Source organism: Onychomys torridus, chromosome 4, assembly GCF_903995425.1.
Source record: "Onychomys torridus chromosome 4, mOncTor1.1, whole genome shotgun sequence".
Taxonomy (NCBI): domain Eukaryota; kingdom Metazoa; phylum Chordata; class Mammalia; order Rodentia; family Cricetidae; genus Onychomys; species Onychomys torridus.
The window spans coordinates 3,298,225-3,317,008 of NC_050446.1; positions in this window are offsets into that span (position 1 = coordinate 3,298,225).

The following is an 18,784-nucleotide window of genomic DNA, read 5'->3' on the forward strand; positions in this document are numbered from 1 at the left end:
CGGAAATTCCCTTGTCACCTCTGGTCTCTGCAGGCTTGGCAGGAGGAGGCCTGGGTCACTCCCTCATAGTAACAGCTCACCCATCCGAGCAACTTCAGGTAGCAATTGAGGCTTCTGCAGTGTCCTTGTCCCTCCAGAGGCAGCTAACCTCTCTTGCACAGGTTGCCCTACAAAACTGACGGGCCTTGGACCTGCTGACAGCAGAGAAGGGTGGGACATACCTTTTTCTGAGGGAAGAATGTTGGAGTCTGGAATGGTAGAAACCCAGATAAATAAGCTACATAAACTTAGCCTAGAGCTACATAAGCAGCAATTATCTGCTGCAGCAGATGACTGGTGGAGATCATCCATCTTCTCCCTCTTGATGCCTCTTGCAGGACCATTAGTCAGCCTTTTGTTATTTGTAACTTTGGGTCCCTTTATAATTGGCAGGCTAATCTGATTCATCAAAAAACAGATAGACTCCCTGGCATCAAAACCTATACAGGTTCATTATCATCGGCTCGGAATGCTGGGTCGAGGATGTGATCCCTATGGTATTTCTCAGACCTCTCCTCCTTTAGGAGTGTTAGGGTTGGCGTTCAAAACAGAGAGCTCCACTCCGATATTGGGTCACAAATGAAGCTTTACTTTAACACGAGCTCGTGGGACACCAGCGCGAGGAGTAGCTGGTGACCCCGAGTTTGAGGCTCACAGGCCTTTTATGAGGCAGTTCTACCAGGGCAGGGGAGTGGGGTCACCCCGAGTGCAGACACCTGGATGCCAGATGTCTCTGCGGCCTTTCTCAGAGTCTGGGTAGGTAAATGAATTCCAAGCTTATCTAGCAAGGGGTTATTTGGCAAGCATTCTTTCTTAAGCAATTTATCTTGCAAACACAACCCCAGGGGTCATCCTGCAAGCATCCTGTTAGCATAGCATGATGGGCTAACTTTTCTGATATGGGGCGTGGGGGCAGAGTGCAGTATTTTCCACTGAATCTACAATTAGCAGAGCTAGTGGGGGGCCTTTGTTTCCCTTACAACGGCCCTTTCATTCCACCCTTTCTCTTGTGCCGGCCTTTAATCCTAAAGGTCACTGCCAGATACCGGCTGGTACCGTTGTCTCAGGACCATCATCTTAACCCCATTTACCTGGGATCGTACACAAGCCGAGATTCGATTGAGGATACATGGTCCAATCATGAGGATAAGAATTGATACAACAAGTGGTCCTGTGAGGGCTGACAATAATGGAGTTAGCCATGGGGATTGATTATACCATCCCTTATTACATCCGTATTTTTTTTTTCATTATATTTACAAGTTTCCTTTCCATCCTGACAGACGGCTGGCGATCTAGGGTTCCTAGGGTCAGTTGTAGGGATATCCCAGTCATCTGACCCTGCTGCTAGCTGGCAGAGGTCCGGGTGCAAGTCAGGCCATCAGCCCCACAGTGGGTGCTGATTAGAGGTAATTTCCCATACAATTTTCCCTTGGCCTGATATAACCTGCCAAGTCTGAGACACTGGTTGATGTGGGTTACTTGCGGTCGCAGGTACTTCAGGCCATACTTAGCTGGCTTTACCTCGGTGAAGTCTGCTTCTCAATGCTGGCCAGGGCGGGTTCCTCGTAGCCTTTTTTCGGGGGCCAGTTTTCCAGGATATGTATTTATCTGCTGGCCGGCCCGGCAAGCAGCTACCATCTTTTTTGTTATTTGTTTTTTTTTTTTAGATGGGGAGAGGGTCTTATCTTTTGTAGTCAGCTGGATCTTTTTTGTTTTGTTTTGTTTTGTTTTGTTTTGTTTTTGACTAAATCTCTCAAACTCAGTCCCTGTAAACCATCTAATCTCTGTAATTTGCGTCTTATGTCTGCAGCTGACTGTCCTATAAAGGCCATCGCTACCGCCCCCTTCTGTTCTTCAGACTGTGGATCGAAAGGCGTATACCTCCTATATGTTTCCATGAGCCTTTCAAGGAAGGCAGAGGGGGTTTCGTCAGGCCCTTGGAGAACCTCATCTACCTTAGCCAAATTAGTGGGCCTTCTGGCCGCCGCATGGAGACCCGCCATTAGAGTCTGGCGATAGAGGGACAGATGCTCCCTACCTTCCGGAGTATTCGGATTCCACGTTGGGCGCCTCATCATGAGGGTGTGCCCTTCTCGGGCGGGTGCCCTGTGCAGGCCCCGAAGGGGAGACCTGGGCCGGTCCGGATCCTGCCCCCGTTGGCAGCGGCAGCGGCGATCTGTAAGGCGGTGGGGGGTCTAGGTCAAGAGAAATGAGATCAACCTGAGACTCTGGCAGGGGTGCAGGTGTCGGGATCAATGGGGGAGGGGAAGATTTAGGCGAATCAGAGGTTTTGGTTAGAAGGAGAGAGGTATAATCAGTAGGTGGTGCAGATGGGCCGACCTGAAATGACCGGACCCACTTAGGCGGGTTTATCATTAAATCTTTCCAGACCCAGATGTAGGCTTGTTGGTCCGGATGCCCATGTGAACCTGGAATGAAGATTTTTTGTTTGACTGTTCTGATTATATTAAGATCAAAAGTACCATCAGACGAACAGAAAGTCTGTCACTTTCCTTTCCTCATCCGAACCGCCAGGTTCAATGCGCTGTCCATCACTGCCGACCAATGAGAGAGGGTTAGGGACAAAGGGGTGGAGGCAGACTTGGCGGCTGACTGTCCCATTCCAAACAAGTAGAAACCGACACAGAAGGACACAAAGATAGAGACATAACATACAAACAAGACAAGCCGGCAAAATGGTAGGGAAAATGAAGCCAAAAGATTGTCTATTGGCCCGGGCCATCTGAAAAATCTCCTAGACAAAAGGGAATCAGATGGGGCCCCTGTCTCAGGGTCCCCACACTCCAGAGCGTCCTCCAGAGCTGCAGCCTGCGGGTTCAGGACACGTCTGTCCCCCACCGTCCAAGGGTCCTCACGGGCCGCTTGAACAGCTGCTTCCCTGCCGACTCACCACCATCCTTATCAATCTCGGTGGGACCTCCAGATGTTAGGGTTGGCGTTCAAAACAGAGAGCTCCACTCCGATATTGGGTCACAAATGAAGCTTTACTTTAACACGAGCTCGTGGGACACCAGCGCGAGGAGTAGCTGGTGACCCCGAGTTTGAGGCTCACAGGCCTTTTATGAGGCAGTTCTACCAGGGCAGGGGAGTGGGGTCCCCCCGAGTGCAGACACCTGGATGCCAGATGTCTCTGCGGCCTTTCTCAGAGTCTGGGTAGGTAAACGAATTCCAAGCTTATCTAGCAAGGGGTTATTTGGCAAGCATTCTTTCTTAAGCAATTTATCTTGCAAACACAACCCCAGGGGTCATCCTGCAAGCATCCTGTTAGCATAGCATGATGGGCTAACTTTTCTGATATGGGGCGTGGGGGCAGAGTGCAGTATTTTCTACTGAATCTGCAATTAGCAGAGCTAGTGGGGGGGGGGGGCTTTGTTTCCCTTACAATGGCCTTTCAGGAGCAGCATGAATTCCGAACCTATGCTTGTTGGCATCAGCCGGTATGGACACCGCTGGGTGCAAGGCCAAGCACTGCAGGGGAAGGTTGATTTAATAGCCCTTGGTTTGGATTCCCTGAGAGACAAACCTGACTTGCATAGAGGTTGGTATCTAGAGGCACCAAAATGCCTAAGCCTTCTCCTCCCCCAAAGGCAACCTTTTTGTCAAGCCCGCAGCGGCTCTAGGAGGAGTCAGGTCAATGTCTCCCCCCCGCTGGTTAAGGTCTACCACCGTCCAGGTGGGCACACTCCCTCATAAAATAAAATAAAGGGAGGAGATGCCGAGGACAATTTTAAGAGCCATGCCATATTGCCTGCCTGAGTTAAGTCTCTGTTGTCCAGTATTGAGCCACTAACCAGAAACTTTTGACACGACTGGACAAGTCTTGAGTTATTAGAAAATAACAACATTTCCTTATCTTTCTGCTATAGTGACCATTAGTAACAATGTTTTGTGGTTAGGTTGCTTGGCAACTCAACAGTCCCCTGATCTTTTCCCAAAGAAAGTTTCCTGGTCTGCTTACTATAAAACCCACCTGAGAAAAGTAAACTTCTGCAGCTTGATCAGAATACTGTCTTGCTGTCAATTCTTGGTGTCTCTTGTCCCTTACATTCGCCATTCCCCCTCCTAGGGTCTCTGCTGAAGATCCCCGGGACAGTAATGTAAATAACTGTGTTTTCTGATGGTCTGAGGCGACCCCCATAAAAGGGTCATTTGACCCCCAACAGGGTTACTACCTACAGTTTAGTGACAGGGTCACGAACCACTGTTCTAGAGTCAAATACCAGGAGGTTTATTGTAAGAATACTTAAACACAGTACAATTTGGAAAAAGAAAGTTTCCAAGCAACAGTCATCCAGTCCCAGGTGCACAATATAGTTTAAGGTGCAACTACATAGAACTCCTTTACAAAAGGTTAACCCCACCTATGGAGAATAAGACCACTACCACACTTTAAAACCACATTTGAAGCAACCTTTAATTAAATACTGGCCAGGTCCATCTCTAGGTTTCTAGAAGATGGCCCCAAATCAGGGTTTACAGAGACTTAAATATTTCCCATCAGGTCCAGTTAGGGCAAGCATACATTGTCATATTTCCTGTCTGTGAACCTCCCACCATTTGGGGGAGTGAAAACATGTGGCTTATTGTCTCCCATAAACAATAGCCTCCAGCATTTCAGGAACTATCAGTCTTGGGGCAAGGGGCTCTAAGGCATAGTAATTAAAACTTAAATGTAACTTTGGCTCTCACAAAAGTACATGTGACCATGAGGGTGGGTTCTATAGCTTAAGGGCCTGGCATCTGAAGATAGCGTAGAGGTCAGCAGGTTATAAAGTACAAGTGACAGTCCCTCAAGGATGGGTTCTATTGACTGAGAGCATAAAGGTTTAGTGAGGGAGAGTCTAGGCTAAAGGTTCTGGGGGATTTGGGTGAGGTCTGCCTCTATAGATTGCAAAGGTCGCTGGGTAATTAACAACATCCACTCTTAGCTTTTTGGGTGGAAAACAGGAGTTTATTTCCTCCATTGAGGAGACACCCCTGCCTGATTAAAATCCTTGGTTTCTTCAGTGTTTATCTGTGAGCATGTGAACCTTTGTGCCCTGTATACATATATGGTCTACATATAGAGGGCACAAAGGTTCACATGCTCAAATTCACAGAAATCCTTCTGCTTCTGCCTTTCTGCTCAGGATTAAAGGCATGTGCTACCATGCCCAGCCTATAGTTCAATTTTTTTAATTAAAATTTTTATATGTATGGATGTTTTAGCTTTGTGCCATGTATGTGCCTGGTACCAAAGGAAGCCAGAAGAGAGCTTAAGATCCCCCAGACCTGGAGTTACAGATGATTGTGAACCATCATGTGGGTGCTGGGAACTGAACCCTAAGTCCTCTAAAGAGCAGCCAGTGTTCTTAACCATGTAGCTCCTCACCCATTTCCCTCTCTTACCAACTTTCCCCACTCTACGTTCATATTGCCTTTTGTTTTGTTTTGGTGTAGGGTGAGTTTAATCAGGGTTTCTTACAGGATCATGTGTGCCTTACCAGTAGCCACTGATATGAAGTCACAACATGCCCACACGGTTGGGCTTGCCTAATGGACCTCCTAGTTATTTTCTGTTCAAAATAGCCATTTCCAGGTCAAAACATCTCGCATGCACAGCCATGTAATCTACGCGCATGCGTGGAGTAGTCACATGTGTTCCTGTACACATGCGCAGCCCACTCTTTAAAAAGAGGGCGCCATTTTTGCACCAGTCTCTTCTCCTCTTCTCTCCCCTTTCTCTTGACCATGTGTGTGTTTCCCACAGGCCTGTCACGTCTGTCTCTTCCTATCCTATATTAATAAACAACTCTTCTGTGGGTTTGTTGTGTTCGGGACGTTTCCTCACAGGGTAAGAGCGCCAAATAACTAACAGCCACACCAAGGAATAACATGTTCCTTCCTCCACTGGCACCATTAACTGCCTAGAGATCCTCAGAAATGGTGGGGCCTCTTCCCCAAACATAATCTTTCTTTTATTCTTTTTTCCAAACGACATGATCTCCCTCTGTAGCCCAGACTGGCTTTGAACTCACTGTGTAGCCCAGACCAGCTTTGAACTCATTGTGTAGCCCAGGCTGGCTTTGAACTCACTGTGTAGCCCAGGCTGGCTTTGAACTCAATGTGTAGCTCAGGCTGGCTTTGAACTCACTGTGTAGCTCAGGCTGGCATGGAACTCTGGGAAGCCTTCCTGCCTAAGCCTCCTGAGTTCTAGGATTCCAGTGAGCCGCCATGAATAGCTATTTCTAACTGTATCATTTGGCATGATTCTTTGTTGATTTCTTCAAGGGAAGAGAAATCTTCCCCAGAAGCCATCTCCGTCCTGTGGGTTACGTCCCTAGAATGGTCTGGGTGCTTTGGTCCTGTTTAATGTGTCCTATTAATCTACTGTGGTGATTAATTTTTATCTTGGTAGGCTCTTTGTATTAGACATGTTTTCACTCCCCCAAATGGTGGGAGGTTCACAGACAGGAAATATGACAATGTATGCTTGCCCTAACTGGACCTGATGGGAAATATTTAAGTCTCTGTAAACCCTGATTTGGGGCCATCTTCTAGAAACCTAGAGATGGACCTGGCCAGTATTTAATTAAAGGTTGCTTCAAATGTGGTTTTAAAGTGTGGTAGTGGTCTTATTCTCCATAGGTGGGGTTAACCTTTTGTAAAGGAGTTCTATGTAGTTGCACCTTAAACTATATTGTGCACCTGGGACTAGATGACTGTTGTCTTAGTGTTAGGTGTGAAAAAAAAAAAAATTGACCTGTATGTGGCCCTGATTTGGAAGAAGTCTTGTCATGAGTTGTCTTATGTGAGCCAGACAGTTCTGACAACAATTTAATATGTCATGCATGGTCTGGCATGAGTGAGACTTGGATGTAGTGGTGCGGCTGTTAGTCTGTTAGCAGGGTTTCCTTTTCTCCTCCTCTTTTTGTCCTCCTCCTCCCTCCTCACCCCTCCTCCTTTGAGACAAGGTCTTTTTCGGCCCAGCTGCCTCAAACTCATTCTGTAGCTAAGGGCGACCTTGATTTCCTGATTCTCCTGCCCCCACCTTCCAAGTGCTGGACTGCAGGTGTGAGCCACTTTTGGCTAACGACACTTTGTTTAACGAACATGTTGTGATACCCTGAATAATGCTTTTGCTATGACCCACTTTCTGGTGTTTTTAATGGCTTGATCTAGAGTCATCCATTTTAAGTTACCTATAAATTTTGTGGGTTCACAGTAGGGATTTGTTGCTCTCCAGAATTTGTGTGTGTGTGTGTGTGTGAGATGTGGATATGTGCATATATGTACTAGAGCATGTGTGTGGGGTGCACTGGTATATGTGAAGAGAGTGATGTTGGCTCCTTCTCCACCTTGTATACTGAGGCAAGGTCTCTTGATGAACCTAGTCTTCCCTCCCCCCATTTGACTAGTCTAACTAGCTAGGTTGCCCTAGGGATCACTTGTCTTTGCTTCCCACAGGTTGGGATGACAGATGGGCCAACATGCCCTTCTGGCTTTTTATGGGTTCTGGAGACCCAGCCTCCAACCTTCATGCTTGCATAGTGATCGCTTACCACTGAGCCATCTCCCCGCCCCAACTCTTCACACTTTATTCCTGTAGGGAGTAAGCTCTGTTTATAGGATTAATTGTGAGACTTACTTAGTAGCTTGTGCTTTAGGTTTTCAGCTAAAAAAGGATGTTTGATTCATTCTGAAGATAGTTAAGACTACAATATCTGAGCCTCCATCCCCGTGTCAAAGCCACTCAAACATCTGTGGTCTTTTTTGGCACGATACAACATCTATTGAAGAGTTTTGAAGTTCATCCCTCCTCTGTCTTCTGCTGTCTGTCCATGGTTATAATCATTGCTGTTTTATAGTTTTAGTTGGTCATGCCACAAAGGACTCTACAGGGATCATTAAAATCCCACAGGTCCTCAGGATAGGTCCCTTGTGGCCCCACCAGCATCTCATTGCATTGTTCATAGTTTGTTTTTGTTTTGGTTTTTTGTTTGTTTGTTTGTTTGTTTTGTTTTTCGAGACAGAGTTTCTCTGTGTAGCTTTGCGCCTTTCCTGGATCTCACTTTGTAGACCAGGCTGGCCTCAAACTCACAGAGATCCACCTGCCTCTGCCTCCCGAGTGCTGGGATTAAAGGCGTGTGCCACCACTGTCCGGCTGTTCACAGTTTTTATGTTATGTGGGGATGCAAGTCACCAAGCATGGGGAGGGAGTGTTCTGTGTTATGGAACAATCCTTACACTATGAATATATATTGCTCTCATTGGTTAATAAAATGCTGACAGGCTGGTAGCTGGGCAGGAAGTTAGGCAGGAAAACCAAACTGAGGATGATGGGAAGAAGGAGGTTGGAGTCAGGACAGACAGCAGCCAGCCTCTGGGCAAGCATGTAAAACAATGAGGTAACAAGCCATGAACCACATGGTAAAGCATACATAAAACACGGGTTAATTTAAGTGTAAGAGTTAGCTAGTGCCAAGTCTGAGCTATCGGCTGAGCATCTGTAATTCATATCCAGCCTCTGAGTCGGTACTTGGGGCTGAGGCGGGCAGTCAGGACGCGTCAGTTTACAGTTCTGACTCTTCAGCCCTCTTTGTCCTCGTGACCACTGTGACCAATTTGTGGCCCCTTGAACAGTGTTCCAGGTGATCTTCTGTTGGCTTCCATGTATTAATGGGTTTACACTATTAGGATCCTTCAAATCTCATTTATGTGTTTTGGAACTATGACTGCTCTCTTCTCTTTATCCTAACTTCTTTCTCTTTGAGTGCCATGGATGACAGAGGTCAGGACCCCTTCAGAGCCTTTACTTTTCCTCAGCCTGTGCAACTGTGCAATGTCTTTCTTCGAAGAGCTAACTTGCTTGTGGTAGGTTTTTCCTAGCTGTTCTCTCTCTCTCTCTCCCTCTCTTCCCCCTCCCTCCCTCCCTCCCTCCCTCCCTTCCATCTTCTTCCTTTTTTTTTTTTTTTTTTTTTTTTTTGTGCTGTTGTTGTTGTTTTTGTTTTTCAAGACAGGGTTTCTCTGTGTAGCACTGGCTGTCCTGGATCTCGCTCTGTAGACCAGGCTGGCTTCAATCTTGGAGATCCACCTGCCTCTGCCTCCAGAGTGCTGGTGTGTGTCACCATCACCCATCCTAGCTGTTCTTCTCTCCTACTGAAATAACTTTTTAGCATAGCACAGTATATCGCACCCTTCCCTCTCTTTCGTGCGTGTCTGTGTCTGTGTGTGTCTGTGTGTGTCTGTGTGTATGTGTATGTGTGAGTGTGTGTGTGTATCTGTGTGAATGTGTGTGTATGTGTATATGTGTGTGTATGTATATGTGTGTGTATGTGTATGTGTGTGTATGTGTGTATGTGTATGTGTGTATGTGTATGTGTGTATATGTGTGTGTATGTGTGTGTATGTATATGTGTATGTGTGTGTATGTGTATGTGTGTATGTGTATATGTGTGTGTATGTATGTGTATGTGTGTGTGTATGTGTGTGTATGTGTGTGTGTATGTGTGTGTATGTGTGTATGTGTGTGTGTATGTGTGTATATGTGTGTGTATGTGTGTGTGTGTGTGTGTGTGTGTGTATGTGTGTGTGTGTGCACCCATGCATGCACACAAAGTTTTGCTACATAGCCCAAACCCATCTTGAATTTACTAATTAGCCCAGGCTTGCCTTCAAGCCACAGTTATCCTCCTGCCTCAGTGCTTGAGTGCTAATTGCAGGTCTGTGCCACTAGGCCTGGTGACAGCCCACCTTACCTATAAAATCCTCGATACATGATGAGGCTTGCATCTCTTCCTGCTGCCTGGTCTACTTCTTTGCCAACCAATTCCTTAAAAGCTGCAGTCCTCCATAGTGAGGGCAGGGTGCCTTCCCACCTCCATCCAGCACCTGAGACAAGTGTTACCATGAACGGTGTTAGATTATACTACAGTGTGAATTTAGGTAACAGTTACATGCTTCGAGTCTGTTTATGTGAATCTGGTAGGGTTTCAATTTGATCTCTATCACCAAATGGTTTATTTTACTTGAAAAAAACAAAATAAATCTTCATGTATTGCCAATTACTTTTGCCAGCAGTGTATTTACTCATCAGCTTCCTTCTTGAATGGATGGAATCCTGCCAGCACCATTAACTGTTGTGAGTGAACTGTCCAGTGGCTAGACAGATGTGTTTACGTCTCTCCATGATGTCAAAGTTTATCGCACATAATACAATTACATGCTAGGTCCCTTGCATTGGCCTCAATTAACCAAGCACTATGGATCTCACTTGGAATTCACAGCCACTGGCAACTGCAGGCTCTTCTGTCTCAATTCAGTTGTTCCCGTTCACTCTCGGGTCACATGTAACACTTGCACAAATGAGATATGTTACAGAATGACTGAGAAAGGGCTAAGGAGGCTGAAGGGCTCAAGGGTGCCTTATTAAAGACAAGATCAGGGGGTTGGGGATTTAGCTCAGTGGTAGAGTGCTCACCTAGCAAGCGCAAAGCCCTGGGTTCGATCCTCAGCTCCACATACAAAAAATGAAAAAAAGACAAGATCAGAGAGCTGATGAAGAAGCAGAGTCCCCATGGGTCACAATATTGACACAACAATGTGGTCACAGACATGCTGTGGCCCCAGCCTGCCAAAGGCCAGCACAGGTTCAAGGCAGAGGGCTGGTTCCAGGCTTCCTGGGTCCAGATGGATAACAGTAGGTCAAGTGGTTGACTCCCATACCCAGGGGACAGAGTCATAAGGTCTCATCTGTGAACCCCATGCTATATGCACCAGACAGCCTGATGATGGTTGGTAGATGGTTATTCCCAGTGTTACTTCCTGTGATGGCTAATCTTGGTTGTCAATTTGACTACTTCTGGAATCAACTAAGACCCAAGCAGCTGGCCACATCTATGTGGGATTTTCTTCATTGAATCATTTGGAATGGGAAGCTCTATCCTAAATCTTCTGGTGATAGCCCACATAAAAGGCCGTGAAAGAAGGAAGCTTTTGCTTTTTGCCTGCTTGCCTTCACTCCCGATAGCAGGTTCATCTGTTCTGTTGCTAATGCACTCTTTTGCTGGGGTTCGAACCTGCTCCTTCAGGATTCCAATGTAGACTGAAGACCAGCAGCTCTCTAGGAATCCCCTGGCACTCCTGTACCAGTTGAGACTTCTGAGATATCTAGTCTCAGAGACTGAACAGCTCTTTGCCTTTCTATTGGAAGATAATCATGGTTTCACTACCTGGACCACAGCCACAGCTTGTAGGTGACTCTAATGAACCTCCTTTTAATACACACACACACACACACACACACACACACACACACACACACACACACACAAACTCCATTAATTCAGTTCTGCTCCTTCAGAGAACCCTAACTAATACACTTCCCTTCATTTTCTATCACTCATGTCAGGGTAATCATGTCGTTCATTGATCTGTTGGTTTGGGGGAGTTTGTGGTGGGCTGTCTGGTGTGGTTTTGATATACCCATGTGTGCATGTGTTCCAGATTTCGATAGATAAGTTCATCAGAGGCAATATTTCATTTGCTTAAATAAGTAACTTACTCAAGATGTCATGATTCACTCTGGACAGATAGTGTGGGGACAGGATGCAGGCACGTGGGGATTGGAGGACAACTTGTCGGAGTTTGTTCCTTCTACTGTGTGGGTTCCGGAGACTGAACTCAGGTCCTTTGGTTTGGCGGCAAGCACCTTTACCTGCCAAGCCATCCTACAGGCCCAGAATTGGCCCAAGTAAAATATAGACTCATTCTGCCTCAGCACTGGCACCCCAAATGCAGCAAGCTGCTGCTACAGAGGGTCACTCAGGACAAGGGCAGCCTGTAGGTTTCACTGCTATGCAACGTGGCAGAACTTAGCGCTCACACAGCCTGGTGCATTATTCTTTCCTTCCTGTTCAGTTTCTCATCATCCTTCACGCCCTCCCTCTGGCCTCCCCCTCCCTTTCTCTGTCTTCTTATGTCCCTCTGTCTCTCTTCCCTTCTGACGCCATTTTCCAGCGATGGTTGATGGTTAGGATGAGAGAATCCTGTTGAACAGAACCTCCATCATGCCACCTTCCCCTCTTGGGGATGCCCTAACAAGGATGAGCTGACATGTGAGTCCCTGGTCTTTTCTGTAAACATCTCCACCAGGACCCTCAGCTGTGCTGTTCGCCCACTGTCTCCTACAGGGACCTAGGCCACCTCCACGGTACCATGGCTAAGTATCCCTTGCCTGGAACCCTTTTCCAATGCTCTGTTCACCCCATTTCTTCCTAGTGGGTCTCACATTTACCATGGACTTCTATGGAGTAACACCATCCCTTTTGCATCTTTATTGAAATACTTCCTGACCCACGCTGGACCTGGGAGTTTCCCCACCTGTCCCTGGCTAAGGGGCATGGAAAGGCCCCAGGAACAAAACCTAACTCTGGAAACCCCAAGCCTGCAGTTTTCATGAAACTAGATCCCCACCTAGATCTCACTTCTATATTTGTCTATGAGGGCAAACCTGGCCATCTTTGGGGATCTGGGGCTTTCTGGCTCCACAGAAGTGTGGGCGTTCCTTCATCCAGTATTTCTGAAAGACACTCACAGTCAAAGTGTGTATTTTGACATAAACAGGGCTCATTATCTTATGTGAGATTTTTCTGGATTCTCAGCTAGCAGGAGTGAGGAGCTTTTCCCCTCCCACTGCCAGGAGTTTGTTTGTTTTTGTCCTCTGCCTAAGTTCTTCTCAGGCTATTGACCTGCACCTCCTTGGGTTTCAGCTTTCTCGTCAGGAGACCCATGTCCTCAAAGCTCTCCCTCTCAACATTGACTGCACTTGTCCTGGCATGATGAACTAACCATCTGCCTCCTCCTGGGATGCCACCTCCTTCCGGCTGTGACACTGTCTGGCCTGGTCTCTTCCATGTGTGGCCCCAATAAATATTTGTTGACAGAATGAAGTGAGCACTCAGAGAAGATCTTCTGGCCTAGGGTGAAGGTCCATATCTGCAGGGATGGCAGACAAAGTTACTGTGCCTACCTTTTACATCCTCCTCTCTCCCCTGGGAAACCAACTGTGATTAGTGCCCGAGTAGGTAAGTTAGACAAGTTGACATCTATGAAAGACACCTGGAACCATTTCTACCTGGTGGCCAGTGTTGGTCAGGTCCAGCTCTTCTCTCCAACTCATCTAGTTCTACCCCAAATTTATATACAAAGCAAAGAAGCCTGTGAAGGGTGTGATAACTCATCAAAAGCAATGTTCCCTATGATCCAAACCCTCCCCTCTGTTTTGGAGGGGAGCTGCTGGGTATTCTCATAAGAAGTAAAGCATTTCGTTCTGCAACGACGCTGTTCTGTTAAGCTAAGGAAGTAAACAAAGCAGAGACATTGGCGCTAGTACTGCCATTTTGGGGACCACTTTGGCCCTAACAATCATACTCAATATTACATAAAAATAAAATGCAATAAAAACACAGGCCCATAAAAAGGTAAACTCCTTCTAAGTTAAGGGGAAAGAATCTCTAGTCCTGGGAGAGACCTAACATTCCAGGTGAGCAGGTCAATGACCTGGCCAAGGAACCTTAAGGTGGAAGGCAGATCCACCTTAATTGGCACTCAAGTAATAGGAGAAATAATTATCCCTTTAATGAGATAGTGTACTTTTCTTACCCAGAATTCCTGCCCCCTTGTGCACCTGTGTACAGAGCTGCAGATATGCAGCCATTGTGAAGCCCACATCTCTGAATTACTCCAAAATCCATGACTTTTCCTTTCCACCCACCGGTTTTCTGAACATGTTTTCCTTAGTTCTTTGGGCTTCACTTTTCCCTAAAGTTCCCTCTTTGCTGTATGGCTGCTTGTCTGCTGGATGGCTAACCTCCTCACCATCCCTACTTCAGATGACAGAATTCCTCTCTTCCCCCTTCTTCATCTGGGCAGATGCAGAGATTCACAGGTTTCTGTTATGGTGGTTTGAATAAGAACTGTCTCTATAAGCTCATATATTTGAATGCTTGTTGGAGGAAGTGTGTCACTGAGGGTGAGCTTTTGGGTTTCTGTAGGCAGAGTTTTCCTGTTCCGACTGACTATCAGTCCCCAAATAACTGACACAGAGGGTTATGTTAATTATAAATGCTTGGCCAATAGCTCAGGCTTGTTACTACCTAACTTTTACATTTAAATTAACCCATGTTTCTTATCTATGCTTTGCCACATGGCTCACGGCTTGTTACCTCATTTTCTACATGTCCTGTTTCCTTGGCAGCCGGCTGGCAACTCCTCTGACTCCACCCTTCCGCATCCCATCATTCTCAGTTTGACTTTCCTGCCTAATTTTATCCTGCCAAGCCTAGAGTCTCTCTCCCTGCCTACACATCAGGATGTAGCTCTTAGCTACTGCTTCAGTGTTTGTCTGCTGCCATGTTGGCTGCCATGATGATAACGGACTCACCCTCTGAAACTGCAAGAAAGCCCCCAGTTAAATGCTTTCTTCTTTTTGATTTTTGAGCTAGGGTTTCTCTGTACAGCTCTGGCTGTCCTGGAACTCACTTTGTAGACCAGGCTGTCCTTGAACTTACAGAGATCCACCTTCCCTCTGCCCACCCCTCCACCTCTGTGTGTGTGTGCACGCGTGTGTGTGTGTGTGTGTGTGTGTGTGTGTGTGTGTGTGTGTGTGCAGGCGTGCGCGCGCGCATGTATAGTGCTGGGATTAAAGGTGTGCACCACCATGCCCAGACAAATACTTTCTTTTTTAAGAGTTGCCTTGGTCATGGTGTCTCTTCAAAGCAAAAGAACAGTGCCTAAGACACATGTCCTGGAGTTTTTTAAAAACTCTAACAAAATGTCCTCAAGTTTCCTTTTGAGTCTGTTCTTAAATTCTTTTATTAACTAGACTAAGAGCCCACAAAGGGACTTCAATTTCCCCTTTAACATGTGGTAATTCCTTTGGGACTTCCTCAAATTTCTGGTAAAACTGTAACTGTTTTCTTAACGGTTATTTATTTAGTGTGATGGGAAGGAGCTCATGTGTGGAGTCAGAGAACAAGCAGCTATAGTCAGGTCTCTCCTTCTACCATGTGAGTTCTGGGGATTGAACTCAGGCCTTCAGGCTCAGCAGCAAGTAAACTTACTCACTGAGCCACCTGGCCAGCTCTTGTTTTCTGATTTTGAGCCAGGGTCCCTAGCTGTGTAGATTGGGCTAGCTTGGAATCTGGTGCGATCCTCCCACCTCTACCTCCTGAATGCTGGGATTATAGATGTGTACCACCATGTCTGGCCCTCAAAAAATCCTCAAGCAGCGTGTAATGGTGCTCACCTGTAATTCTAAGCACTTGGGAGGTGGAGACAGGAGTTCAGGGGCAGCTGTAGTTACATAACAAGTTCAAAGCCAACCAGAGTTACACAAGATAATCTCAAACAAACCAAAAGGCTTTGGTAGGAGGATCTCAGAGAGAGGAAACCATGATCAGAATATAGTGTACGAAAACATTATTTTAATAAAAACAAAGCAACAAAAACAAAATCACATCCTATATCATGGATGGAACAATCCAAATAGTATATTCTCCAATGTGATACTGAGAAGTGGAAAATCAGTTCACTGATTTAACTGTGGCTACTAATTTTAGAGCTCCTGTGAGTACATTTGCAAGACAATAATGCCAAGATTGATCTTCAGTAAAGGGCCCATTGTAATGGCTGCTGACTCTGCTAGGGTTACTATTGCTGTGAGAAAATACCATGCCCACGAGCAAGCTGAGAAGAAAATGGTTTGTCTGGCTCACACTTCCACATCAGTGAAGGACAGGAACTCAAGCAGGGTTGGAACCTGGAGGCAGGAGCTGATGCAGAGGCTGTGGAGGGGTGCTGCTTACTGGCTTGTTCCCCATGGCTTGCTCATCATGGCTTGCTCAGCCTGCTTTCTTATAGAACCCAGGACCACCAGCCCAGGGATGACACCACAAGGGGCTGGGCCCTCCCCCATCAATCACCATTCTTTACAGACTTGCCTACAGCTTGATCTTATGGAGGTGTTTTCTTAATTGTTGAGGCTCCCTCCTCTCAGATGACTTTAGCTTGTGTCAAACTGACATAAAAGGAGATTGCACAACTGCCTACATTCCTCATCCTGAGCTGATGTGTGGGGCCTGTGATTCCACTGGGTTTCCCAAGTTCTTCAACAGCACTTGTGAGTGTGATGGCTCTGTGCATCCCTCAGGAATCTAAGCAGTCCTCTGTTCCTTTTCCTTTAGCAAAAGACACTCAACAGTGTGGGTCATCTTCAGGTTACAACTTGGCTGTGCTGTGGGATGTTCTGTATGTCAAATGTGTTGCTCTGATTGGTTAATAAATAAAACACTGATTGGCCAGTAGCCAGGCAGGAAGTATAGGCAGGAGAAGCAGAGAAAAGAATTCTGGGAAGTGAAAGGCTGAGGCAGAGAGACCAGGCCAGCCACAGCCATGACAAGCGAGATGTAAGATACCAGTAAGCCACAAGCCATGTGACAACCTACAGACTAATAGAAATGGGTTAATTTAAGATAGAATAAGTAGATAACAAGAAGCCTGCTGCAGCCATACAGTTTGTAAGCAATATAAGTCTCTGTGTGTTCACTTGGTTGGGTCTGAGCAGGTCTGCTGCAGGTCTGGCAGGTGAGAAAGATTTGTCCTGACCGTGGACCATGCTGGACCAGAAAAACTCCAGCTATGGCTGTACTTAGAAAGTTTATTTCTTAGTCCATAAAAATGATGTTCAAGGGCTGGAGAGATGACTCGGCAGTGAAGAGCCCTTGTTGTTCCTGCAGAATGGAAGTGTCAGCTCTGCTCCAGGATAGGACTGGGGGAAGTTTCCACAAAGTGTTAGAGTTCTGGAAAAAAGATTCCAGTCTGGAGCCAAGGAATACCAGATGGAGGGAAGAGGTGGTTGAAGAGGTGAACTCTAGAATTTGTAACTAAATATGCTGGGAGGCAGAAGCCAGCAGAAACAAGTGATCAGTACACACCTTTAGAGAATCAAATCAGCAATGTGAGTCAGTTTGAAATGTTGAGACATGGGCATGGCTGAAAGGTAGTATGGCATCCTCTACCAATGCTGCCTGAAGAGAGGGAATTCGGGAAGGGGTAGTGTTTGGAGACCCTTGTGTGTTAGGTGGGTCAGGTGGTGAGGAGAGAAGACAGTGATAGGTTAGCTTCTTTGATTCGAGTTTAAGTTCAGCTGCTGCCAGTTCTTGTATATGAATATATGGAGGTGTAGCTTTAATGCAAGCATTGTTTTTAAGTTAAAAATAAGCACTGTTTTTAAATCCTATCTTTCATAAACTGAATCCAGCGACCAGAAAGTCCAGAGAGAAATTCTGGGCTCTGGCCATCAAAGCAGGCCATAACAAGTAGCGTTAGCAGTGGTGGCTGGCGCCTGGCAGCAGCAGAGAAAACAAAACCCAACCCAATAAACACAGGCATAAAAGCTCACACACTCAAAAAAGACCCAATAGAAGCAAAACATGCAGTGGCTACCATCACTCCTACATTCAACTCAGCCTGACCAATTTCCATCTCAGCTCCCATGTTTACAATGACATTTACCGATACACCAGAAAACAGACCCATCTGCACATAGAAAACAGACAAAACTTTCCAAACAATCAGAATCAGACAGGCAGGCTATATCGCATCTTTTGTCTCAGATGGAAGTTGTGGTAGTTTAAATGTAATTGCCTCTATAAGCTCAAAGGGAGTGACATTATTAGGAGGTGTGGCCTTGTTGGAGGAAGTGTGTCACTGTGGAGGCGGGCTCAGCTCCTCTCCAGCATCATGTCTGCCTGCTCACTGCCTTGCTTCCCACCATGATGATAATGGACCAAACCTCTGAACTGTAAGCAAGCCTCCATTAAATGTTTTCTTTATAAGAGTTGCTGTAGTCCTGGTGTCTTTTCACAGCAATGGAAACCCTAACTAAGAGATGAAAGAACGGGGTTTACAATTGGATGAGAGGGGGATGATGTTTGACTATGGAGGGGTTTTGGGTGTCCCACACCCAGAGATCTACCTGGGAAGCCAGTAAAGAAAAGGTGTGTCAGTTTGTGTGGTTTGGAGGAGAAGGGGAACGGTTGGAGAGCCTGGGGTCAAGCGGATGGGGGAGCAAAAGAAATAGATTCCCTTGTGGGCTTGGAGGTCCCTTCCCAGCAAGGGGATGGGACCGGCTGGTACCACTAGGAAAGAGTGGGTGAGGGGAATACCCCTAAAGATACAACTAAGTGGTGGGGTGTAGTGAGCTTGGTAAAGCTATCCTTCTACTCTGACAATAGAGGAATGAGGAGAGGTGGGTCCCCAAAACTCAATCCTGACCCTGAAGTGGCTCCGGTGTCCAGAAGGAAGGCACTGTATCATCCTGATACTGTCAGAGATGGTGGTGGTCGGTTCAAGGGAGCCTGGGCCCCCTCAGTCATTCATAGCCAGACTTAGGAGGTCTGCTGGAGGGTGATCTGGGCTTGATGCCCTCACACCCTGATAGACATGAGGACAGTCAGCCACCCAATGTCCCTCTTGATGGCACTGTGGTCATGGTCAGATGGTTGTGAAGGTTTGGACAGACCCTCTTGACCGCATCTGAAACAGGGACCCAGAGGCTCTCAGGCTTTGGGAGCACAGGAATCTGCTTTGACAGCTGGAAGGCCTTAACCAGCATTTTGGTTTTGAGGCTTTTTCATCTCCCATGGTACACCCTGAAGGCCACAGCTAGGACTTCTGCCTG